Here is a 25,341-nt window from a genome sequence, read left to right as displayed (position 1 = left end):
ACAGCTTTTCTCTCTACTGTGGAAGATTGCGAGGGAGGGAGAGGTCAACGCTGATTATTGTATACGTGGAAAGAATTCTACTTTGAAAATCATCGTGACGAAGAAACTTAGTGGAATTTTCTTTATTGAAAAAAAAAAGAGAATTTCGATGTCAAGCAAGGTCCTCCAGGAATTTCGGTCTATAAAATTGCATGGTAAAAGTGATATTTTAGCGTTCGGTTGGGATTATGCTGGTCAAAAATGTTGCAGAAAAGCAAATAAACGTAGGAGCAGAGAAAAGTTTCAATATCTCTTGGGGAATTTTGACGTAAGACGTGCCATAAATTCTGTCGTGGTGCATTGCAAACATTTTTCTAGACTCGTCTCGTCCACAATTTTTATATAAAAGTGATTCCACCGTTGGTAACTCCTTGCAACGCACGTGACAAAATTTACTATAATGCGTTACAAAAGATAATTCGTCCACTTGGTTTCACGTTGCCTGTCAAGGTAAATTCAACGATGAATTCTCGGGTTAAATTCACTGCAAAATTCTTTCCGTGTACAGTTTCTCAGTTACCAATGTCATTCTATGAAAATTTTGGTTTTAGAAAATCGACAGCACCTCAAAAAAGTCCAGGTCTACATATACAAATTTTTGGTGGTTCAAATGAAATTTATTGACGAAGATGAAGCGGAATTGAAGTAGTTCGGCCGTTCAATAAAGTGCGGTGAAGGACCACTTTTATTTGCGGTAAATTATAGTTTAAGGTCTCCTGATAACGATAAGCACAGTTCCAATAAATAATATTAATTGTGAAAAAATTGCACGGTATTCGATCTTCGAAAAAGTTTATATCGCGAAAAAAGTTTATCACAGATTTCGTTCCTTTAAAAAAACATTACCTTACGAGGCTTTTAAGGAAGAAAACATGAAAACACTTTGGTTTTTGACGCGTCGAAAGCGGATGTCAGTCGTTACGTTGGACTGCTGGTAACAGCTCATTGAACTTCCGGAAAATTTGGGAATCGTGGAAATTTCATAAAATTTATTATTGAGACTGATTCACGTGCTTTCATTCGTCTAGTAGCTTCGCTTTTTTTTAACGAATTGACCATCCCTTTTTCTCGGTGTCGTTACACCGATATAAACACTTTCTTTCGCACAATAAAAATGTTCCCTAGTTTGCGTGTATTTCAAGTGTCACCGGTATCGACTCAATCATTAACTAGTCAAGTTGGAGTAAAAATTTTATCTTTTGTGATAATTTTAAAGCATTTTATTACACTCTTATGATAAAACTATTCTCAGTGTAGGTATTTGTTAATTTTATTAATAATTTAGACTTCAAATAAATAAACATAAAGTAGTCGGAAACTTGACGAGTCTCATAGAACGATCGACCTACTTTAATCTCGTTGGCCATGAGCAACGCGTCAGTTGAGTAAAAAATGAATGAGGCGCTGTCTAAAGATCGAAGATTCTTCGCACTTTGTTCTCAGTTGCCAGTGCATTGTTAAACCCGGAATCTTTTTTCTCGAATGACATTCATTGGTTTCAAAAGAACAGCGTTAAGATCCTCACGAGCGTGGCTTACGTAGCCAGGATTTGGGGCAGCAACGCGGCGGGTCGCCGTTAAGGTTGTTTTCCAGTAGAATAAATGCGTTCACTAAGGCATCAGGAAATACGGTACATTGTAAGGAGGCGTTGGCAAAATTAGCGTTTCGAGGATTTGAAAATACGTACTATCGAAAAGATTCGATCCGATCAGACGTCCGCCGATGGGAAAACGGCGTAATAGCGGCCCGGAAGAGCCCACAGTGTTTCAATTGTCCCCAGTCGGGCCTATGAAAAAAGTAAAAGCTCATTCGACGAGTCACCTTGTCGGCTACGTCATTTCGCTTTCCTGCCAATCGGCATATGCGTTTGCTCATCATTGCGGATACAGTTAAATATATTAATGTCAATCGACTACGTGTAGCACATACGCTTTTACCGAACAGTTGTGTTTGAGTAGATAGAAAAAAAAACGAGTACAAAGGTGGATAAACTGATGGGAAAGGAGTGTTTCAGCGGCGGGAATTGGAGACGGGGAGGGGGGAGCATCACTCACCAGTTGTCTATGACGCCGACGTTGGAAAAGTTCGGTGGAAAGCTCGCGGCCGCCATTCGCGGCGGTGGTGGTCGCGGCGTAGTTTTGTGTGTGCCGTCAATTCCAATTTTCGCCAGGGTGGTGCGCAGTCGTGTGCCCTGCGATGAAAACAAATACTGTTGAAAATTTAATTATTCACAGCTGCCTCAATACGTATTGATGCATTTTAATGTGCTTCGCTTTGTTTTTTATCTTTCGAACAATATGGCCGCGCTTCCTCTCCTGCCCGGTTCGTTATTTTTTCATTTTTTTTCGTATATTCCACGAGATAAACTATTTTTCCAGTAAATTCGTGCCTCGTTTATTGTCAAACTATTGCCGGGGAGCGAGGCGACTGTGTGCACACACCGCCCCGGGCGTTAAACTGACGAGACCCAGCTCTCTCCTCATCTTTCTCCCGCGGTATCGGTAATGAACGCTCCATTGTGTCGTCGCTGCTCCTTTTGGCCGACTTGACTGAATTTTTCGATGGGAACGTACGCGGCGGGAAAAGATGAGAATGAAGTAAGGAAACTGCGGGGAAAAGGACGTGGGAGGGCAGAGCACACAAGAAGGATGTTTCGAGGAGAAAAAAGCCGCGTGATAACGGCACTCGTTAATGAACTCCATCACCGATTCTGTCCTCCTCCTCTCATTACTCTTCAGCCTCTCGCTTCCCATTTTTCCATTCCATTCTCACCGGAGCCACGTATGTTGCGTTTAATTATGGAAACGTGTTTCGCGATCGGCTGAGTTTCCGGTACGAATAAGCCGGTTGGAGCTTCTCTAGTTTCGGGATCATTCAGTCGAGAAACGAAGCTCCGAATTTTCAGTTTATCGGAGTCTCGCGATCGTTTATAAACAATTTAACGAATCCCGCTCGAAGTTCGAATCGAACGGAACGGACTCTACGGTAGATTTCGTACCGCAAAAATCCACCCTGGATTCGTCGAGAAGCTTCGGAAAATCTTGCACTCGAAACTTGGCATAATTTCAATGACAAACTCCCCGAAGAATCGCGCCTCCTCTACCGCGGGTGAGCGCACTGGGAATATGCTCAAGTCGAATAACGCAGGTCGACCATGAGCTACGGGAATGCAACCTGCACCATACACGCCCGGGTTATGCCATTGTTGCGCGTTATCACGCACACACACGCGTCCCCTCCATCGAGGAGGGAAAGCAAGAGAGAGAAAGAGCTCTAACCGGAAGCAGAGAAAGGTTCGTCCGCGCGTGAGAACGTCGGATCGGAGTCTCGGAGACGCCTTCGTTTCGTCGAACTCGCGAAAGTTCGAGCCCGGAAATGCGCGTAATTAGAAGCGCGAACAGTGAAGTCAAAAATGTCAAAAATGAAAACACTCGCGCCGCACCGATCGCACCAGCCTCTAATTCCGATCCAAGATTCCGCACCTCTTTCTCGATAAGAAATTAAACGCAACCGGAGTGAGGTTAGCTCTCTAATAAGACGACGCGAGGCCCGCTAATGAGCGGCTTAACGCGTCGGACCATTAGCTTTTACGGGAGTGAGAATCGTCAGGGACTCTGTATATTTGTCTGTGCGACGTCGGATAAGCTCCTCGCGACGGGTTCGTCTCTCTAATGCCTCATACCACGTGCACAGTTAACTTGCGCACATTCGCACTCGTGTGTAGATCGTCGGTAGGTGGTTTAGGGTAGACGGGTGCGCATTTCATATCCGGCTTCAGTCTCCGTCGCATACACACTCGCAGAGAGACATCGGGCTCGCTCTTTCCGTCTCTGAGCTGTCCATGTACCTTCGCTATATCTATAAAGCCACGTCGAGGTACTCTGTTGAATCCGGTTTACCCGGGCGACTACTAAAATCTCCTGGGGAACGAGATAATGCGCAATTGCAACAGGGCGAACCTGCAATATCAGCACATACGACGAGTATGTTGGAACGCTGAGAGAAAAACGAAAGAGTAACGTTCTGTGTGTTTGGTGCTGCTTTCCTTCGCGTCGCGGATCTATCGAGCCTCGCTACTCCGCGATAAGCATCGTTGTACCTCGACAGTTTTGTTGTACTCGAAAGTAGCTCTTTCGTTCGCCTCGTGCTCGCTTATCTTGTCTAGGATACATTCTATTGTCCGTTCTAAGCAAATGTATACTTTCCCCTCGTGCTCGATACGCGCTCGTTGTGTTTACGTAACGCGGTACATCGGTTTCCGTTCTAAAATGTGATGTTGCTGATAAATATTTCGAGAGAATTCTCCTCTGTGGCTTCGCCAGGGGATCGAATGGATGAACTTTCGCGGAATGAAGTTTTCGCTGAGTTGAAGTAAACCGGATTTTTCGCGAGTTTTCATGTTCGAGGATGAAAAAACTCGAGCAGTTTTGGCAGTCAGTCAATTGAGAGCATCCACTGCGCGGGGGCACAGTTTTTAATTTTGTCTTGGTTCGTCGTACTTGGAATTCCCAGTTCGAATATATCTTACGCAGGGTAGAAGCGGGGAAGAACAGTGGCGGAAAAATCGACGGGCGAGAGAGAGAGAGAGAGAGACGAGTTTGAAAGACGGCGACGGCTGGGAGGGAAAAGAAACCGGGACATTTTTTCATCCCTTCGCTCGACGAAAAAACTATTGTTGCTTTTCCATTGTGCAAAGTTCCATAGAAATAGTGTGTGTGTTTTTTTGTACTCGCTGCTTTTGTCGTGCCACGAAGATAGATCCGATAAAACCATGCCTCGATAACTATCCGGATAATTTTAACGGCGGCATCCAGCGCACCGATAATTGGCTTCCATCACGCTCCTCTCTTTTCTCTCCCCTTTCTTCTCTCTTTGTAATGAGAGTTGTCTCGAGAGAATTCGTTATTTCGTAGCACTAGTTCCGCCATTTATCTCTTGTCTCCGGGTTCATCCGCTCCCTTTTTTCTCTCCTTAGTTTTTCGTTTTTTCATGAAATCTCGAAGAATCGGTGATGGAAAGGAGCGGCGCCAAGAGCAATAGGAATCCTCGATGATGTAGCAGACCGACAGGAAATAGAGAGGGGAAACGAGGATCAGAGTTGCGCCGTCAGCGAGATTCATTGTTATCGAGTCTCAATGATGAGATAAAGGGTTTGAGTGGAAAAAAGGGGAGGACCCGATTCCGGACACGATTCATTGGAATTTCGTTACGCAGGCGCGTGTGAATTATTATCTTTCCGGTCCAGAAGTTCTCCCGAGCGCTTCCGTTGTCTGCGATTTTTTGTACGGTTTCGATCTGTCGTCCTCGGGGAGGAGAAAAACTTGTCCCCGTGTCATCAGGCGCGTTAAAAATGATTGCGAAAGTCCCGAAAACATTTTCAGGGCGTAATCAAATGGTCCTGATTCGATTAAATTTATCGACCGTCGACTACTTTATTCCGAGGAATAATCCACGTTTTTTCGGGGCGATCGTGATATCTCCGACGTAATCGACACGGCACATTCGAATATATTATTTTGTCCTTCGGCGCATCACAAACTATTCAATCGGAAAGCAACATATTTCTCGGCGAAGCAGAGACCAGCAGTTGGAACGCTACCTTCGCGTTGAAGCATTTTGTATCGATTCGCCCGAAACACGCACACCACCGGCCGCAACAGCAAGAAACTTTCCGAGATCGCGTTCGGGATCGTGCCCTTTGTACGCTAGACGACCGCAATGCTCAACTCCTGCTACACTATTCCAGTGATCGGGCGAAACAACTCGCTTCCTAAATTCGTGGTCGCAACCGAGTTCTCTTTGGAGAATCGATATTTCCAATTTGTGTGTTGAACGCAAGAGATGCGGATCCGAGGCTCGCAATAATTTCATGCCGCGGGCTCATCGATTATATTATAAGCTGTTATTTCATTACTAACAGTGAAAGATTAGACGTGAATGCAAACTCACTCTATGAGAAACTCATTTTTATTCGGAAAATAATTCAGTCACTTTTTCGAATGAATATTTCTCGCCAGTTTATCATCGAGCGTCAATCTCATTAGCACCACGTTACTGGGCAGGAAATTTTACCCCGAAATCACCTACTCATGTCTGCATTTCGGATCCAACTTTCGCCCCAAAAACGTTACTTAAAGTCACGAAATACCGATTTCGACGAGGTCCGTCTCTGATGCAAATGAGGCTCAAAATGGGAGAGATTTTCTCCCTCAACGCAAAATCCATAACGAGGCTGAATACTGAACCACTTTTGGCAGGAACACGTTTCTCTACCGCTTTTCGTCTCGCGTAGTCAACCGAATGTTGATTCTTTGTTCATCATTGACAGAGAGAATCCTTCACCCTGCTTCAATGAGTGATTCGATAAGGAACTCTTCGCTAGAGGAATTGTTTATCGACAATGAGATTCGTGGCCCGTGATGCATTTGTTCGCGATGATTTTTATTCGTCGTCGCAGTTGTCAGGCTTCGTAGTTTTCCCATTCTGGTCTTTACGGTTGATCATTTGTTTTCATTCGGAGGGACTTGGATACGAAGCTATTCGAGACTCAACGAAGCTCATCTGTGGGAGGCTAAATTGGGTGAAATGACGATCAATTTGATTGTTTAGACCCAGTCGATGTTGTTTCGAATCTCGTGCTAAATATTAATGCATGAGTGAGGAGTGCTACCTGGAGAGCTTGAGGGTCGAGAAATAGGCGGAAGAAGCGGATCGGGCCTCGGGGAAACTAACGAGTATTCGCCGGAATGATCGTTCCCCGGAGGCTGCAAAATGCTCTTTCAGCTGGCTAATGTACAGCTTACCTCGGCGAAAGAAGTTTATGCCTCACTTTAAAGGCGAGTAAATATTAATGGCGGTAACGCGATATCGTGGGATTTGAGCAGACAGTTTTGTCTCTTTCTCCACAACGTTGACTTGGGTGCGCGCGTTTCTACTTTTTTTAAAATTCTTAGTGCTCTAGGAAGCAACGGTTTGTTGGGCATCAAAGTCTGCAGTCGAGACCGAGAGAATGAGCGAAGAGGGATATTAAGGAAAGGATTTTTTCGAAAGCTCTAAAATCGTGAAAGCACGAGGCTGGATCCTTCTTCGCGAAGCTGTTAAACTTTCGTCACTTTTTACTCCACTTTGAAAAGTGTTTGAACGAAGACGATAACTGGATATTGCTGTACCATAATCTTGTGGGATCGAAGAACCGACGAGAATATCGAGTGAGAGCACTCGCGACGGGCGAACAGAAAGGCTGGGAACGAAGACAGCGAGGCAGGGGAAAGGGCACTCGAGTTTCTGGTGTAAGCGGACTTGCCAAAGTTATTAGAACTCGATCGACTAGTAAGTACGGAAATATATTTTAGGACTCGCACCCAAACAGTCGCTGCACTATTCTCGATTTGAATCGGTGGAGCTTTGCATGGGAGTTTGATTCAAATTGAAAAAATGAGATTCGACATTGAATGCTGCATAAATTTAACTTACTTCACATTATTTTATTTCGAACTTCATAAGTACGAAATTAAGTGTGAATATTCTGCATAAAAATGCACGGAAGCAGCGGTTCTGTGACGTGAGTGTTCTGTGAATTTTCTTATCGCTCTGAAGATTTTTTCCAAATTCTCCGTTTAGATTTGCCGGGAGGGTTCCGAACTCGCGAAAGGAAAGAATTTTCATCCGAGTGTTACAGGTTTTATCGAGGTTTCATCGAGCACGATTAAGCACGTAAGTGGCAGCGCGAAGGGGCCGCACAAACGCGAGGCCAAGTCCACCGGGTCGAGTCTTCGATTTCTGTTTTTAATTGAGCCAATTAATTCGAGTGTAATCCAATTAGGAAGCCACGAGAATTAATCAAGTTGCCTCTTTCGTTCGGACCTTTTCTCTCTGTTTGTTTTCTCATTTCATACAGTTGAGCCAATGAGATATTTGGATCGCCGTACGTTTTTTCAAGATCGTTTCTTCACATCCTTTACGGGAATGAAAAATATTTTCAATTTCTACGGTTAGCTTGAACAAATTTTCGTCAAAAGAAAAACGTTGGCGCTACGGCGCCCGTCCGAGGCTTTTCCTCGCGTTCGTTTTTTCGCTTTCTTCACTCAATTACCTACCGGCGGTGTTGGTCCGTTTAAATTCAATCGAAACTCCCTGCCCGAAGGCATTATAAACGTCAGCACAGTTGTATCCCAACGCTCGAGCGAGAGTCACGATTGGAGGGGCGTGGTCGTTCTCTTCAATAGAGAAACAAAAATGTTGATGCTCAAAACGTGGCAGGCTCTCAGGCAAAATTAATTACAGCAAAGTGTGCGTTTATGTACAGGCCGATTCATTTCGAATCGTCAATAAAGTGAATTCACGTTCCAGAAATAATATTATCGAAAAACATTGCTCGATCGCTTTTCGTAAAACACTCGACATCATCGAGGGTGCCAATCGAAATCAATCCTTCGAAGCTCGACGTATTCCGAAAACAATAGATAAGCTTTCAACCGTCGTTCCGTCCTGCGAGAAACTCTCAAAAACTAGCACACCCCGTAGATCGAAATGATTTGGCAAATAATCAACGCGGAATCCGACGAAGCGAGGGTCGGTGCGAAACATGAGAGCTGAGAAATTTAATGTTGACAGTGAGGGGACAGAAGCCGGGCAAAAAATCGAGGATAAAGTGACGCGAGTCGAGGCTGTGCGCGAGCTGTCACGTTGGAGTTGCACGGTAACTCGGTAAATGAGAAGCTCGATGGACGAGGCGGCGGGGGTCGGAAAAATAAGAAAATCCTGTAAAGAAGAAGGAAGGCTGTGCCTCGCGACGTTCTCGAGAATGAGGGAAATAAATTTAAAAAACATTCAGTGCAGCGACGATATCGCAGCGAGTGGCACACTGGAGAGAATTTAGGCCCTCGGAGTTTGCGTCACGTAGCTCCTTACCGCTTTCAAGATCTCCTAGTGAATTCAGGCAAGCGAATTTTCCGAGTGCTCGACCCGCTTCGGGAATATAGTGCCGTCTCTGTACCCCTTTCGAATGTAGGTTATATTCACATTACACGCGTGCTCCTTAACGTGCCCCGTTTACCGTTGGTCGCTTGAACCGCACCTGATGGATTCACCTCGTGCAAGTCAATCCGTTTCATTGACGGTCTCGTCAACGTCAAAGGGATTCGAATCAAAGGTTTTTGGCGAATGTGAATAACTAATTCGGGAAGCAATAGGTTTCGTCTTACGTGAAGTTCCAATTTCTTTGTATCGAAAAATTGATTTTTCATTCTCAAAATCCTGCGAGTGCGCGATTTCGATCTTGCGAATGGAGGGTCTCGCGCATTGATTTTCTCAAAATCGTTTGAAAATTCATTCACGAGTATCTTCATTCGTTTCCCCATAAATAATTACTCGCCAATCGTTTTAGTACGCGAGGTATGAGAAAGGAGCTTCCTTTTCACGAATTATTTCAGGTACCGAAGCTCATTGGTTACGTTGATCGGGTGAAAGGTATACGCGCGATACTCTCCACAGAGAAAACGGATTCGTTTGGTATACTGCGGAATGTACCATTTTTCAAAAATTTTCAAAGTATTTAGCCACCGATTACAAACAGCACAATATTTTTTGAATTTTCCTATTTTTCGTCCCTTCAATTCCAAACGGCTTTATGTGGATAGGAAAAAGTGATGCGCGTGAGAACTATATTTCCTTTTGTTTTCGAGTGTTACTCATCGTGGCAGACCAGCACTTACCGATAAGTCGAAATCTATTGTAAATCACAGATTTTCACTGTCAGCATAGTAAATTCCATGATAAATACACAAATGTACATCGAATACGTGTGACATTTTACCATACATACAGCTTTTTTCAGGGCTGCCCAAGCATACTTTACAATATCAACATTTGAAGTGAGTGAAAAGATTTTTTACTATGCTCATAGAGAAAAAGACTCTTGAGTCTTTTGAATAAAAGGTATGTGTATTGGTCTTTTTACTATTGTGGATAGAACAATGGTTATCACTGCTCTTCGAATAAGTGCTGCAGTCCAGTACGTATTTTACTGTCCCCGAGATGCCGTGTTCCTAGTATTTTTCTGTAGAATTTTCGGCCTCATTTTCTCCGTGCAAAAATGTGCAATGTTGTAAATTAATCCGTAAAAGACCAGTAGATCGATGAGCACGTGAAAGGTGTATCGACAAGTTATTGGAAGCTCGTTTATATACAGAAGTTTAAAAATTGTTACTGCTCTTAATAACTCCGACGGGTGAGATAAAATTTATACGACTCTTTTACTCTCCGTCGTACGTCTGCTCCGCGGCGTGTTACGTGAAGGGAGGGCCGTGTAAATCGAGATAGAGAAAGTAGACACGTCCATAATAGGTCAGCCGGGAGAGCCGAGAGTCGGTAAGTATTAATGGTACGGAACGCGATAACGCGCTACGTTTTTTTTTCTCGTCACAGAGTCAACTCGAGTTTAGAAATGAGAAGCTACGAACTGTCTCACTGAGCCTCGCTCAGGGAATTTTTATAAGATCAACATCTCAGCAGAACAAGAGAGAGAGAGAGAGAGAGAGGAATCGAGTACAGAAAATGATAACTGCGCAAGACGAGGTGACGGAGTTTGATGAAAAAGACACCTTAAATCGTCGGTCCTCGTATCGTTTCTTTATCACCATAGGAAGGAAAATGAGGAATTGATTAAAATTTGAAATGATTAAATGCATAAGGAACTGCATCGAGGATCCAATGGATGTTTGTACGCAGGGAGAATGTAGGCTAAACACGATTGACGCCTCGGCCAACTCGAGCGGTGGGCGGACTGGATCGAGCTCTCTCGCGTTCGGTCACGGCTGCCTGCTCCGGCCAACGGGTTAACCGTCCTCTCTCAGTTTTATCCGATAATACGGCGCATATAGTCGACGTATAAAGATATATCTGGCCGGAGGATGCTTGCGCCAATAAGAGTTTTCATTCGCACGCGTGTGCGCGCGCGCGCGTTCGCTCGAGCAAGAGCGATTAAGCCGGAAGGCTTAATGGATTTTTCTTTCAGGGCAATTCTCTAATGCGGACTCCTCCGCGCGCTCGTCTCCCTCGCCGGGTCTTTGTCTTTGGCAAATTCTTCCCGACTTTAGCGCTACTCGACTTTTCACATTTTTATTATAGGAATAAAATTTATTGGCCGCAAATGGAGAACGACCGGTCTCTTATCACAGTCGCGATCCCACTTTTTACTGTGAGCACAACGAGAACAGACTCCCCGCGCTCGCCAGCGATGGCGAACTAAATGAAATTGGAGGAGACGAGACTCCGAAAGTGAAGAAAAATTACGGAGACCCCGGAGCACTCGGAGAGCGCGGATAATGTCGAGAGCAGCCGCCGCTGAGAACGAAAACCTCCTTGATAGACGCGCGCCGAATGGGAAGAAGAAAATCTACTCGTTCATGATAATACGCGCACTTTGGCTAGATACTTTCGGCAAATAAATGTCCTTCCCGTCATCGAGATATTCGCGAACATGATCGAGACCGAGTGCTACTTGAAAGACCAATTGCGCTTGTCCTGGATTAGCGGAGAATATCGATTCCCTGGGCGAGAGCAAGAACGAAGGAGATGGCAATGAAAAAAGAAGCTCGCAGCTATACACGGACGAGGGAATTTCTTTTCAATGTGACTTTGACTTATCTCCTCGATATTCACAATATTACAAAACCCGAATTAACAATTTACATAATTCAATTCACATTTTTTTTAAGGAAGTTGAGACATTAGAATAAAATTATGTCATCGTTTTTAAACCGACTGCATCTTATGGAGTGAAGTGTGAAAAAAAATCAGTTAAATTTTCAGACAGTTTAGAAGCGTCGTTGAATAATGTCAATGTTTTTCAGATTTATTAGGAGATTTGCTGAGATTATATTAATAATAATCTGTTCCCCGTGCAGTTTTTTGAGGCTAGGATCGTCACCGTCCGTGTTTTCGACTGAGCTTTCACCAGTTTTTCGTCTTTTCTTTCCGACTCTTCTTTAAAGTGTACGCAACGTTACCAAAGTGTAAACTGGCCCAACTTTTGAAAGGTACAGGTCACAACTTTTGGGTAAAAAAGTGACTGTACGGCCCCAACTTCCTTAATGCATATTCAGTTCGAATATTTTTTTCAGTTACAGCTAATTGGAAATGCGCTTCTTCCTGCTTCCTCTCGTGGGCAACGCTCGCGAAATGAGAACCGCGCTCTCCTCGTTTTGACGTGGCTCGCGTACCACAAATCTCATCTTCCACCAATGCCCGCTGTTTTCGGTGTGGGATAAAACTTCAATATTTCTTTAATCCACTTTCCCTGGTCGCATGCCGCTGCCAGGAGACAGGCGCGATGAGCGCGGAATTTCAGAATCCTCGTTTTCTTCAACGCGTCAACTTTTCCGGCTCGATTTTACTAACGAGTCGAAGGAAAAAGAGGGGGATGAGGAACTAGTAAATAAAGTGAGGGATCGAATGTGCTGCGTGGGAAAAACGTTTCTCTTTATGTTTTCACAGTTTTGAGAGGGAAAGGCGAAAGGCGAATACGAGCGAGCCGAATCCATTCACAATGGCCAGTTGCCCCGTGCTCGTATCCACCGTTCGTAGCAACATTTCATCAGCGATTAATTCCCACATGCGAAATACCGTGAGATACGCCTTACGCTCTGTAAACATTCGAGTTACATTCAGCTCACGGCTCAAACCTTTTTCTCTTCTCGTTCACATCACGATAGTTTACCAACAACAGAGACCTCGCGCGCAATTCGATCCGAAGCCATTCCCCACGATTTTTCAACGGATCATACTCGTGAGTTTAACGATTTTACGCTCCGCTGGCTCTGATCGTGTTACAATACACGGAAAGAATTATGATACGTGGATTCAACTTAAAATTATATACAACAAACGACGAGAAATTCGTGAGACGCCAGTTCGACTGAATTGGAATTTCAGCGAAATTCATTTATATATTTTCCAAGTTCGTTCACATATTCTGGCATCTGTGTAATGCAAAAAGTCATTCGATTCAAGTGTACTGCATTGTTCGCACCTTCGTAGTAAAAAAATTGTGAGGGAAATCCGTTCCATGAAAATTTAACGTTCATGTTTATCGAAGACCAAGACAGAGTGCCGCACGGTGAAGACATCCCTGCGACTACTTCACCTCGAACTATATTAAAATAACGTTCCGTACTTCAATTTTTATCCGCGTTCATTACAAACAGTGGATAATGAGAGCGACAAAGATAATTTTTGTTCTCCTTCTCACGCGTTCTCCGCAGTGTATCACGCGCTAGTTTAAGGAGTTTCGGTACAAAAGTCTAAATATTAAGAAATTGATCAAACTTGGTGATAATGTTGTTCAACATCAAGTGCAAAAACACAATTTTTTTCAAAATTTTCTTCTACTTAGTTATCGAGTAATTACGCATTAAAGCAGATTTCTTATGCCCGGAATGTATACCTATATATATGAAAACGCTATGCTTATACACGTGAACTTTAGTGATCAATTACTCGATAACTGTGTAGAAGAAAAATCTTAAAAAATTTGTATTGCCAAATTTGGCACTAAAGAATATGTTCACCAAATTTTATAAAATTCTAAACTTTTTGAAATTTTTTATGTTTTTAGCATGGTTTAGCATGGCAACATTGTATTGCCTGTACCGAAACTCCTTAAACGGTAAGTTTCCGCGAAAAATTTCATTCCCATTCGTCCATGCAGCGATACAGAAACGGGAGCAGGTAAACACCGCAGTAATGATAAATGTGTAGAAGACTGTTTGCGAGTGTACGGGAGCTCGATGAATATTCTCGGGTTAGCGGACATCCGGGATGCGCGAGAATGTTTTTCCAAAACGTGTATTGCCGGAAGTCGAGGGTCGGGTTCCCTCGAAGGGCGGAAATGAGCGACCGGGGCCAAGTGTCAATGTTTCGGCGTGTACACAGAGTTTGGTTACGAATTCGCGGACTTGCGACGCGAGCAAGCCGCGCGGGGTTAATGGATCGCTCTCAGAAATAGAAGTTCGCGGGCCCCTCGCACTTTCGCCGTGTTCTATCGCAGCTCGAACAAAGTGAAAGAGGCTTCGTTCCACGTACGGCTCGAACCGAGTAAAACCGCAGAAGCTCGAGCTTTAAGCCTTTTTCGAATGGCTCAAAGAAGAATGCTTTTTCGCTCCTCGGCGCTGCTGGTCGACGCGTTTAAGAGCATCGAAGGAGGATTGCGCCAAGAAGCACGTGGGGCCTCGTAAAACCTCGGGAGGTTATCAAGAGAAAAAGAGAACACGAGAAGGAGTGAGGAAAATACGAGACAACGGCATGAATGTGAGAAGAGGCGGCGTGGTATATGGAAGAGACAAGAAAATAAAGAGCCACGAGGTAAATGCGGTAAACCGACTCCATTGTGTCGCGAAACGTTCTTAAGAACAAGGGCGAGGGAAGCTTACTAGTCCCTCGGCTATGTATGTATCGCGTGCATTCTCGATTTTTCCATCCTCGCTGCTGTGGCTTTAGGCTTTTTCTCTTTATTCCTCTTACGCGTCTCCAATCCCTTGCGCGGTTTGCAGCTTCATTCCTCGCGTTCGTTTCTCCTCACCAGAATTTTCCCTTTTCTTCGTATTTTTTTGCAAGTGCGTTTGTCCCTTAAGTTACCGGGGGCGAGAGCAGTGCTTTTCGTGGAAACCAAATTCCACGGCTGCGAGCCGCCGAAAAGTAAATGAAGCGCAGCGAAATTCGACGTCGATAAAAAATCACCCGACGATCCCAAATCCGAAGAGATTTTTCACCGCTCGTAGAATCGATCGAGCTCTCCGTTAATTGGAAAGCAACTCCGCGTCTAGTCCCTTTGACGTAATAAAAATATTTGCAATCGACGGAATGACAGTGCGACGGATGCGCCTCACCGATTGTCGGATTTGCTTGCTCCACGCAGATATCGTGATTTCTTTATGCACGGTTTATCCGCGGATGCAGCTTACGCGCACAAAGAGCAGCCAAGGGATTGGGAGAAAGGGCACATTCGGAAAAAGCTCGTTCGTACTGAATTTCGGTGGATATTCACCGAATGGTACAGTTACCAACGAAAAGTGTGTCGCCCATTGTTGGTTACGGTGCATATATACGTCGCGAAACAATCCCGATAATGAGAAAGCTACGCAGTCGAACGGAGCCCAACTTTTTTCTCTTTCGTTACTATCTTTTTGTCTCTTTCTCTCTTTCGCTTTGACTCTCAATTTTCTCTGTTTCTTTGTTCAAATGCTTTACCGCTGTTTTTAGTAAACTCATGGTAATCTCGGGTATAAGAAGTTTTTAGAATTCATCGACGTACGTGCTCCTGCGTCAGTCGAGGCTAAAACTTAATGCCTGATTGTTGAGCCTCATTGCTTAATTGAATAGGGTTTTGTCAACTATAAACCAAGAAAAAAGTCTGCTGATCCAACTCGATTTGCTGTCCGGTCGATAAATCGCAGCGATCAAATTAAATTTGTTGAGTCAACGAAACATTTGAAGGTCCATCGACGTTGTGGGGTCGTGAGATTTCATTGAGTCAACAAATTCGTTAAGTAAATCAAACAAATTTTGGCTCGGGTCACCGAAATTAATTTACTTCTTGAATCAGCAAGTTTCGCAGAGTCCAGATATCCAAAGGAATCGAATCCCAAATTTTCGGGGATTCTTGAAAATCCCTTCGCAGGATTTTCGTCCAAGTATTTAGCGTTCATCCGATCGTACTTATTTCAATGAATCTCGCAAAAGAAGAAACTCGATCAATTCGATCAAATTCACTTTCTACAAATAAGTCATCACGATTCATTCGATTGGGCTGAGAAAATAATAATAATTTCCGATTACAAATGCTTCGAAGTCAAAACAGCGAGTGTTGCAGCGCCCAGAGACAGCACGAGTCGCGAATGGGAGCTGTTATCCTCGTACGTACAAGCCGATGGTGGAATTAGTTGGTCGAGCAGCAGCGGCAGCAGCAGCACCATTGTTTATTATAATTAACTGCGATATTATGAGTGTCAACTATCGTAACGATTCACACATACATATTCAACGGTTTCGCAGTTTAGGTTTATATTTACGAGCTCATTAACATGATTAAACATCGACAGTTGTATCAGACTGGAGTAAATATTAAATGGCGAAGCTCCAAATTGCTCGGGCGTATCAAAACATCCCGATTGAGCATTATTCTCGATTAATTATTCGACTACCTTTAGACCGGAGTGCCTGGGCACACACGGGAATGGATTTGGTTTTAGGTGTCAAGGTAGATGAAAAATTATCGATTTTTATACGACTCCACATCGAGGATTCAACACGTCTGAATACAAAAAGTTCATTCGCTGGAACAGATGATTCGAGCATCCATTCGAAAACGCCGCGCATCTCTAGATAAGAGTTTGAAAAGCTCGTTGGTCAGCAACCGATTTTTCTCCAGCTTGGTCCCCGGGCTCAGTCGTTTTGCTTGGATTCGGCGAACTCGAACTGTTTAAATTCTTCGACACGTTTGTGGGGAAAGTCTCGCGAGAACGCGTTTGATCCTAATAGGATCGGTTAAATTGAGACGAGCGAGGGATAAAAGAGGAGAATGCGAAAGAAGCGCTGTGTGCTGTGTAAGATGAGAAGGCGGTGGGTCGCCCAGCGTACGTTCTTACGTATTGTCTGTGTGTTTAACTGTGCGAAGGAACAAAAACTAAGGGACGAAGACGTGCTACACTTTGCAGTGGAACGTGTCAGGATTAAACGATTATGCCTCAGTGTGCATTCGAGGTGGGATTGAGGTATCGAGGATCGGTACAATTTCCTAGTGAATCCTGCGCGTTTTCTTCAACGAGCCTGCCTGCCTCGCACTTTAAATTATACAATTTCAAACTCATCCAATCGATAAAACGGTTAAGAGATAACGAATTTAATGACATTTTTGTTGGATCAACACTTCTTGGGGGAGAAAATAAAATTTTTGCTTCAGCCAAGTTTTTGTTGATCCAACTGCGGTTGTTTAACCCAGCAAGTTGAGCGTTTGAAGTTGAGCAAATCGGTTGGGTAGAGATTCTACGAGAATGTTCATTGGTTGGTAGACCGAAGATGGAATGGCCACTAATTTCATTTGGCAAAATTTTTTATTGCATTTTTCGAAAGTATACATATTCAAAAGTATCATAGTAAAATTTTATCAAGATCTGAGCAGTCTGAGTGTACTTTTGAGAGACGTTTGACGACTTTGTGACTATAGCTGGAGCGCATATCGCACGAATTTTGAAATTTGAGCGAAACAATTTTTTTTGTGCAAAAAACGATTAAAAAACGTGCTTTTTCGTAGTTTTTGGAAAAATAGCCGCCGTTTTGTCATTTTTGAACAAATTGAAAATCGTGTGACATGCGTTGCAGCCTTTTTTAGACCTCCATTTTTTTGTACGAAAAATGAGTAAAATAAATATAAAATAACTTTTTTGTGTATTTTAAAAGTGTATTTTTTAGGTCTAACACTTTTTATATCCATATTTATAATTTATACCGGTCAAAAACATTCGTGAAAATAGTTTTTTTGCCCGCCTCATTAGGGTAGACCCCTTAAAGGTGAATTTTGGATAAAAAGATCGAAGCTCACCGGACGACTTCAATTTACAATTGTACTTTCTGTACCAAAATCATTTTCGTTCGAGACCACGCCGATTGTTTTTTTTTTCTTTCGAACCCCTCGAGTCCAATAGACAAACATCAGAAATCTCGAATGTATGTATGGTACACGGCAGCACCTGCGATGTGTGGGTATTCGAGGTTTACAGTTTGCACGCTTTCGCATTTGTACCAGGAACGGGTCAGGGCTTCATAGACGAAGAAATGTCGCCGAGCGTGCATCTAGTCTCACCATTTTTCACGCTTTTTCAGAGGAGGATCTGTGCGAGACATCGAGTCTCATATATTGCCACACACCCTCGATGCTCCCTCGAGGATGGGGCTGTCCCGTTTGTTCCTCGCTTTTTCGCTTATTTTCACCGGAATCTAGTAATCTACTCCATTTTTTTCCTACGTTATGTGAATGTATAAAAAAATGGCAAATTTGCCAAAATCGTGAATGAACCGATGCAAGAATTTGCACTTGAAAAATCAATACGAAATTCGAAATGCTTTTTCGCTTAAAGTTTATCATTGTTGACTGAACCGGATGTTTGAAAATCTCCTCAGAATAAATCTCCACAGCGCATGAGCTTCAGGAAAGTTAACGAAGCTTTGAGCTCAAAGCTTTTTTCAGGATTTATTAACTAATTACGTTTCCTCTGCAAATTATACAATTACATCGAGTGAACGTTGAAAATAAGTCTACTAAATTTATCTGTTTAATTAAGAGATTGCGGGCTTTTCAATTTATTTGTAAATTCGCACAAACTTCTGTTTTTATTCCATTTTCGTGGAGGCAGGAAGAAACTTTTTTACAAGTTACGAGAGAAAATTAAATAGTTAGCAAACTTTACAACCAGTTTGTATATGTAGACAGTGAATGTGTACAGCGAGCTGGGTGTGTATGTCCACACACAACCTCGAGAATGTTATTTTCCCAATTTCACGATGCAACGCTTGTTTTTTTCCGTTTAATTCATCAAATTGTAAACGGAAATTTATAGCAGTATAACGAATGCTGACAGGTATTTCCACGATAATAATAAGTGCTCAGCTCGATAGGGGCTCGCCCTCGAGCTGCTTTGAACTTTCGGTTTTCATCGAGTTCGTACAAATATCCGTTTTATCACGGAGATGAGAGGGATGGAAAAAATGTTCGATAAAGTTTTCGACCTCGGAACGAGGAACATCGTCGATGACTCATTCGGCGCTGCATCAGGTGGTGGAACGTTGTGAGCCTCGCGGTATGACATCGATTTTTTTCGCCCAAAAAAACTGGTTTGTACGTAGGAAGAATTCAAATTAAAATCGTCGACGTAAAATATTGATGCGGTGAAGCGAATACCGTGGAGTCTGGACGATAAAAGCTTGCAGCCGTAACTCTCACTCGTCAAGCAAGTCAAACGTGGCTTCAAACGTTGACGGAAAAGGTTGGAATCACTAAGAGAGATGGACTTGACGATTGTGAGTTTGGTGGTTTTAACAATCTAACGCGTGGAAGAAAAAAAATGAGAAACAAAATGCAGCTGGTGGTCAAGTGCCTTCAGGAGAGCAGGAAACTCGTGAGTACTTTGAAGGAAGACTTTTTTGTGAAAATTTTTACTGATTGCCTCTCTTCATTGGAAAATAAAGCTTTTTTGAAAAAAGGGGGAGAAAAAGAATGCGAAAAGTGTTTCAAAAAATAGAAGAGACTAAGAAAGTGAAGAAAGATAAAAATCGTTCACAAATAAGTGACCAAATGAGGGACTTATTAATAATCACTGATCAGATAGTCTCATTTTTTTAAATTTCAGAAAATCACAGATTAAATTCGAGTTCAATTGCTGGAATTTCTGTATTTTGAAATTTAATTATGTTTGCCTTGAAAAATCGTTGTTGAAAATTCCGAAAAATTTTCAACGAAAGCTTATCGTTTCACGCTCTCCTTCACCATCGCGTGGGCGCTTTGTTTAAAATTTCATAGTTTTTTTTGAGGAACAACTGTCGACTATTTTGACGTACGTAAGAATTTTTGCCATCAGCCACTTTCTTAACACGATTTTTGTAGTAGCCAAAATCGTTACTAAAAAATAGAAAATTTTCGAAAATACTCATGCGGAGCATCACTCTTGCCAGTAAATATAAAAAAATCGAACTGAATTTTATTTTCTATGGATTTAAAAAAAATTAGAAACGATTACGTCCACGTTTTTTCTACAATGCGAAGACCAAGTCTTAAATAGGAAATGCGGATTGTTTGCTCTCGATAATGACTCACCGCACCCGAGAGCGAAAAAGCCTCCCAAACAACGTTGAACTCGAAGGCTTATCATTTTTGAAAGTTGCTTTGATGAAACTTTTCGCATTTATCGATCCCTCCCGTAAAAACTTCAAAGGTTTTTCGTCAAAGGATGTTCTGAGAAAAACAATCAGTTGAGTAAATCAAAGTTTAGTGTAGTATTAGTTTATTTGCACGATACAGCAGACGTCCAAAGTGACATTTATCATTAGAGAGCATCAAATATTTGCTGGAAGCATGAAAATATCAGTAGCTTCGTGAATAATTTATGCAGCCCCATTATTTTAGTGGTTTTCATCAGCGGAATTAATCGCGGAACTTCGAGCAAGTCGCGTCCATTTACAACGCAGTAGTTTCGAGAACTGCAGCTTTTGGGAACGACTCGTCGAGGAGGCGAAACTTTGCCATGTTCATTGGAAGTGGACGATGGATCAAAGAGAACAAAACCGAGCAGCGAAAACGATACTGAGCCGACAGCGAGAGGTTCGAGCGAGAGAAAAGAGAGATAAACGAAGATCCGAGGCGAAAGTAGATTTCGAATTTCGCAAAGTCTAGTGCCCGATCGGTGGCGCATCGTTCGGTGGAACGAACTGGACCAGATGTCGTCTAAATCTGTCGTGGAGTTGGGAGCAGGCTGGGGCACGAGTTCGCATAAGCGCAAATTCGTGTGCTCGGTGTGTACACGAAGGAAAGTTGACTGGTCGCCCGGGGTGTATGGGAAAGCGATGCAGGCATAATTTCGGTTGGGCGAGCGCGGTTGCGACTGTCAATGTCGTGTTTCCGTGTGTAGCGTATGTTGAGCGTAGATGCAACGGGGGATGCCGGATCCATAATAGCGTCGTTTAAATTTTCGTCTCGAAGCCTCTTGCTCTGCATTTCGTCTCTTTCGTCAATCCGTCGTCGTCGGTCCGGCTTGCGAAGGAGCTCTCGCGGATTCGTCGTCGACTTTTGAGATTCCGAAGCGATCGGTCTCTGTCCCTGTAACATCGAGGAAGGGGCCTCCGCGTCGACGGGGCTCTCGGACTAGATGGATTCTCACGCTCCTAATTAATCCTCTCGTCGCACACTCCGCTGCAGTTACTTTCTCGTGTAGCCTTGCCAAATAGATCTGTATACGAGAACGAGGCAATTTACCCCTCGACGGAGAGGCGCCTCCGGTCTCCCTCGTTTCACCGGTCTCGTCCCATCCTTCGGGACAAATTCATTCGCGTTGAGAGCTGCCCACAGCGTTGTGTACTTCCTCGTGAAATTTTCGACGTCAAGTTCGCGGGCTCGTTCTTTCGCACGTTTCATCAGTGACTGCTCGATAAAGTTGGAAGCGAGTTTAATTCGTGGCTCGAACACCGAGGCCGCGACGCTCCTCGGTCCGAGTGCATAAACGCACCATACAAATGTACACTCGCGCACCAAATATACGACGAGTACGTCGGCTCAAACTTGCCAGATTCGTCGTGGCCCATTATTGCGTCGCGTGGTGCTGTCTGTTTGTTCGTTCTCCGCGCTCGAGGTCGAGAACCGTGGTCCTGGCGTTCTCGTGCTCTCTTCGCTCTCTCTCGTTTTCGTCTCGTTTGCGGGAGACGCGGATTCGTTCGACGCTCCTGGGAAATTACATGCCTCCGTGTTGTACTTTTTGATGCGTTTGGTCGCGCTGCCGGCGTCGTGCTACGCGTGTGCACCTACCATGTACGTCCTCTTGGCATGACGTTCACCAACTTCCTTTCTCCTCTGATGTAGCCTCGCCTGCGAGACGGCGCGTACACATTCGCACATGTATCAAGCAACGCAGCTTCCACGGTACAGTCTGCTACCTCCCCGCCGGGTTCATTGATCCGCGCCTCTCTTAGCTTCGACTCTCTTGGACTTAACTTTCTAATGCGTCTGCTGTGTAACGAAAGAGTTGCGTCATCCTCTCATTGAACGTTCCCTCGTTATTACCACCTATCGATCGCTCGCCGTGTACGACCCGAGACTCTCTCAAGCTAGTTATTGCTCGTTGTCTACTTTTCTTATGGAAACCGGATTAATTATTGCACGCTCGACCTCCTAGGGAACGGTGACATCTGACCGCAGTCAACGAGTTTCGAAACACTCGTTCGCACGAGCGTTTCCTTCGTGAAGTTGAGTTTTATGTAAATTAAATTAACTGGAATAATAAAATCGAGGATTGGATAAAAGCCCTTAAAGGGCAAACCCAATTCATTGAAAGCAGTTTAAGTACAACGAGAATTGACGAATTGAAAGGAATGGGTGTGAATAATTACGTGATGAGTCTTTGATGTCAATTGGGAGGAAATTCTTATCGACTGTTGTGTTGATAATGAAGAAGAGACGTTTCTCCACTCTCTTATATATGGACTTTGAAGTCTCTTTTGTCGAGGGCCAGCCTCGGGCTTCGGATCGCTTGGCCAAACCGATCGCTGACGTCTTTGAATATTATTTCTTTTGAAATTGTTGTTTTATTTGTAGTAATATTAGAATTAATGGGTACGGAATTGATTATAATTCCAATCGAATGTTAATAAGAACGTTTCATAATTTTTTCGAAACTACCGTGTCTAATGAACGATGTCTCGATGCGAATTGAACTTTTATATTCTTTTTCTTGTTACTAAAACGAGAGTTTCTATATTGTTTTTCTCCCTTTTCTTTTTATATATATCATAGTTTGATCGCGTTATTTTTGCAACGCTTCCTACGCAACAATGAGTCTCGAAACACTTATTGAAATCGAGTCTAGAAAAAGTTTAAAAATTGAAACGATTAATCTTTGAGCATTAATCAACGAAAAAATGATCGATTCGATCAATTGAAAAGGATTCGGCACTGATTAGGAAATTTTGTGAAATTTTTTAATTGTCCGAAAAGCATGAAAAAAGGTCCCACGATTGTTGTGCAGAATTATTATTTGAAAAGTATTGAAAAAAGTATAAATTTTTGTTGCTTCTTTACTAATTTTCACGATTCACTAAATATATCTGATTCGAGGGAGTTTATCAGTCGGTGAGTCTTCGACGACGAGTCTCGTGTGTTCGCTGCTCTCGTCCGTTCTGTTTCGAGTGACTCCCGAGCGAAGTCACGACACGTTTCACCTTGATATATTCGCACCGATCTTTTTATTTAACGCTCTCTTATTCTCGTCGATTAAAAGGATTCCTCGGATTTAATGACATTGCGCGAAATTTTTTATCAATTCGATAAGCTTGACAGATAGGACAAAAGGTTTGATATTGTCTTGCTGGAAATCTAATTTGATTAAAATCACTGAAATAGTGCACACGATAGGGAGAAGCCACGCGATCAACGCCACGCGCGCGTCCTTTGCTCTATAAATCGTCGTCGTATTCGCGATTCTTATCCATCAGGGTTCAGTTTGTAATTACATTGCTTTTGAGCGAACGGTCACTCGTTGGGTCAGTGCTTTAAGCCGCCTTTGCAAATGTCTGCTTTGTTCGCGCGCGTTAATTACGAAATTGTTGCATTCTCGGTTCATTCCATTCTGACGATCGTGAATTAACCGATCGAATGTGGCGCTGTCTTAAATACAATTTTCGATCGATACCAACCTACCTTGATCACAGTCCGAGGGGCCCTCGGAATATTGTATTTCCGCTAATCGAACCAACTTCGAATGCTGCTCCTTTGCCGCACTTTTCGTCGATAAAGCGATTCGTCTTCTTTGATAATTCCTTAACGTGTTAAACTCACAGCACGAAGAAGCTCGAGAGGGAAGTGGGGGAACGAGGAAGAGAGAAGGAGCGGCGAGCTGACAGCCAGAGCGGGAAGGAGCACGCACGTTGTATTTTATGTTGACGCGTCGTTCTCACATTCGTCTTCTCACGTTACATCCTCGTATTACCACTTGAGTGCGACAGAGTTCAGGTGAGACCGAAAGAAAATTATTGCCAACAAAGTTCAAAAGTTTACAAAGTGATGACGCCTTGTCTTATTCCGCACCGAGAATCGAGTGATCGTCGATCACACACGAACACTCAAAAAGCGAAGTTTTATCGAACGATTAAACAAAAAGGCTATTCCACTTCCGTCAGTAACTTTCCGCAAATAAATGCTTTCAAAAATTGACCAAAATTGTATTCGGAGCGAATACAAACCGCGATATTTTACATTCAAAATGACAGGAAAACAAAAATGAAACCACTAAAGCCACGATCCCACCTTAAGTACATTCAACCGAAGAATCCGACAAAGCAGGGAATTCGGCGTCTTCTGAAAACCGCAACGCAATCCTTACGTTCCTCCGCAATAATTGTATTTATTGCTCGTCGCGTCGAAAGTGTTTATAGAGAAGCACTGAAAGATTGTGCGCTTCCGGTGGTCAGGAGATGGAAATTTGTTTTATTCGTTTCTCCACGTCCCATGATGAGAATTGTCGAAATTCCACAAAGCTCACTTCCGCATCCCCATTATTGTCCCATCGGCGAAGGCGCTAATTTAAAAAACGCCTGCCAGCATTGTCGCATCAGTGACAATGCCCTCGTGAATTTTTAACTTCAACAGCACAATCACAGATTCATTAATACTCCATTAAACACAGCAGAGACGCACGTCGAGGCACCGCTGCTTTTCGTACTGCGAGCATGAAAATTCAGCCTTGAGAATGCAACGAATTCGACGAGAGTAACGAGATTACCGAATCGATATGTGCACAATGCCGAGTGACCGATCGAACATTATCGAATCGATATGAATTGATATACACAAGCCGGATTTAGGTGCGCTCGCCAACGGCGAGTAATGCGATAGTGAACCAATCGAATCGTATTGCACACGCGTTCTGCTGTCGGTTATCCGTTATAGGGAACACACGTATTAAATGACGTTTCAGTACTCGATACATGCGCACATATTTGTACCTGTAAAGTATGTATGATATGTGAGTGCGAGTGAGGTGGGTGTCGGTGGGTGTATTTGTGAGAGTGTATGAGCGCGCGGAGTCGGGGCTCCGGCTGAAGGTGAGCGCGAAGGTGGGCGAGTATTCGAGTATCGCTGTTCCCGGTGATCGGACACGAGAGCAGGCCCCGTTTGGGTCTCACGGGTTATCGACTGGTGCGAAAGCGAGAGGGTGTTTGAGGAACGAGGCACCGAGAGCAAGAGCAAAAAACGAGGCTCGGGGGTGGGTTGATTCGGCCGTGTCGTGCGGCGTTCGGTCCGTAACTGAGCGAGAGGCGCGCTGCTTTCTCGCGGGGAACCTCGTTCGCCGGTTAGTGTGCTCGTCGCTCTTCGTATTTTCTCCACCCCCGGGCGCCCCCCCCTCCCCCGACGTTCTCTCCCTTTCCAACATCTCGCAGCCACCCGGTTTTGCGATCCAACGCACCCGCGTCTCTCGCATCGCTATCCGGGAGGAAATTCCTGGTATTTGGGATGTTCGCGGTGCTTTTCTCTATTGAGAAAATCCTCTG

At 43.7% G+C, this 25,341-nt stretch overlaps 1 long non-coding RNA gene across 1 annotated transcript; it reads right to left on the bottom strand.

The window, feature by feature from the left end:
* Positions 1-1,244: 1,244 nt before the first annotated feature.
* Positions 1,245-25,099, bottom strand: LOC122406593 (uncharacterized). Its single transcript, XR_006260017.1, has 4 exons — positions 23,492-25,099; positions 2,094-2,230; positions 1,727-1,825; positions 1,245-1,649 (listed from the first exon to the last, which is right to left on the bottom strand). It is a non-coding gene; the product is annotated as an uncharacterized lncRNA (long non-coding RNA).
* Positions 25,100-25,341: the final 242 nt, after the last annotated feature.

The sequence above is a fragment of the Venturia canescens genome, chromosome 2 (genome assembly GCF_019457755.1).
Source record: "Venturia canescens isolate UGA chromosome 2, ASM1945775v1, whole genome shotgun sequence".
NCBI classification, from domain to species: domain Eukaryota; kingdom Metazoa; phylum Arthropoda; class Insecta; order Hymenoptera; family Ichneumonidae; genus Venturia; species Venturia canescens.
Note: the sequence above shows the minus strand (reverse complement) of the source record. Positions and strands in the feature narration are given on the sequence as shown.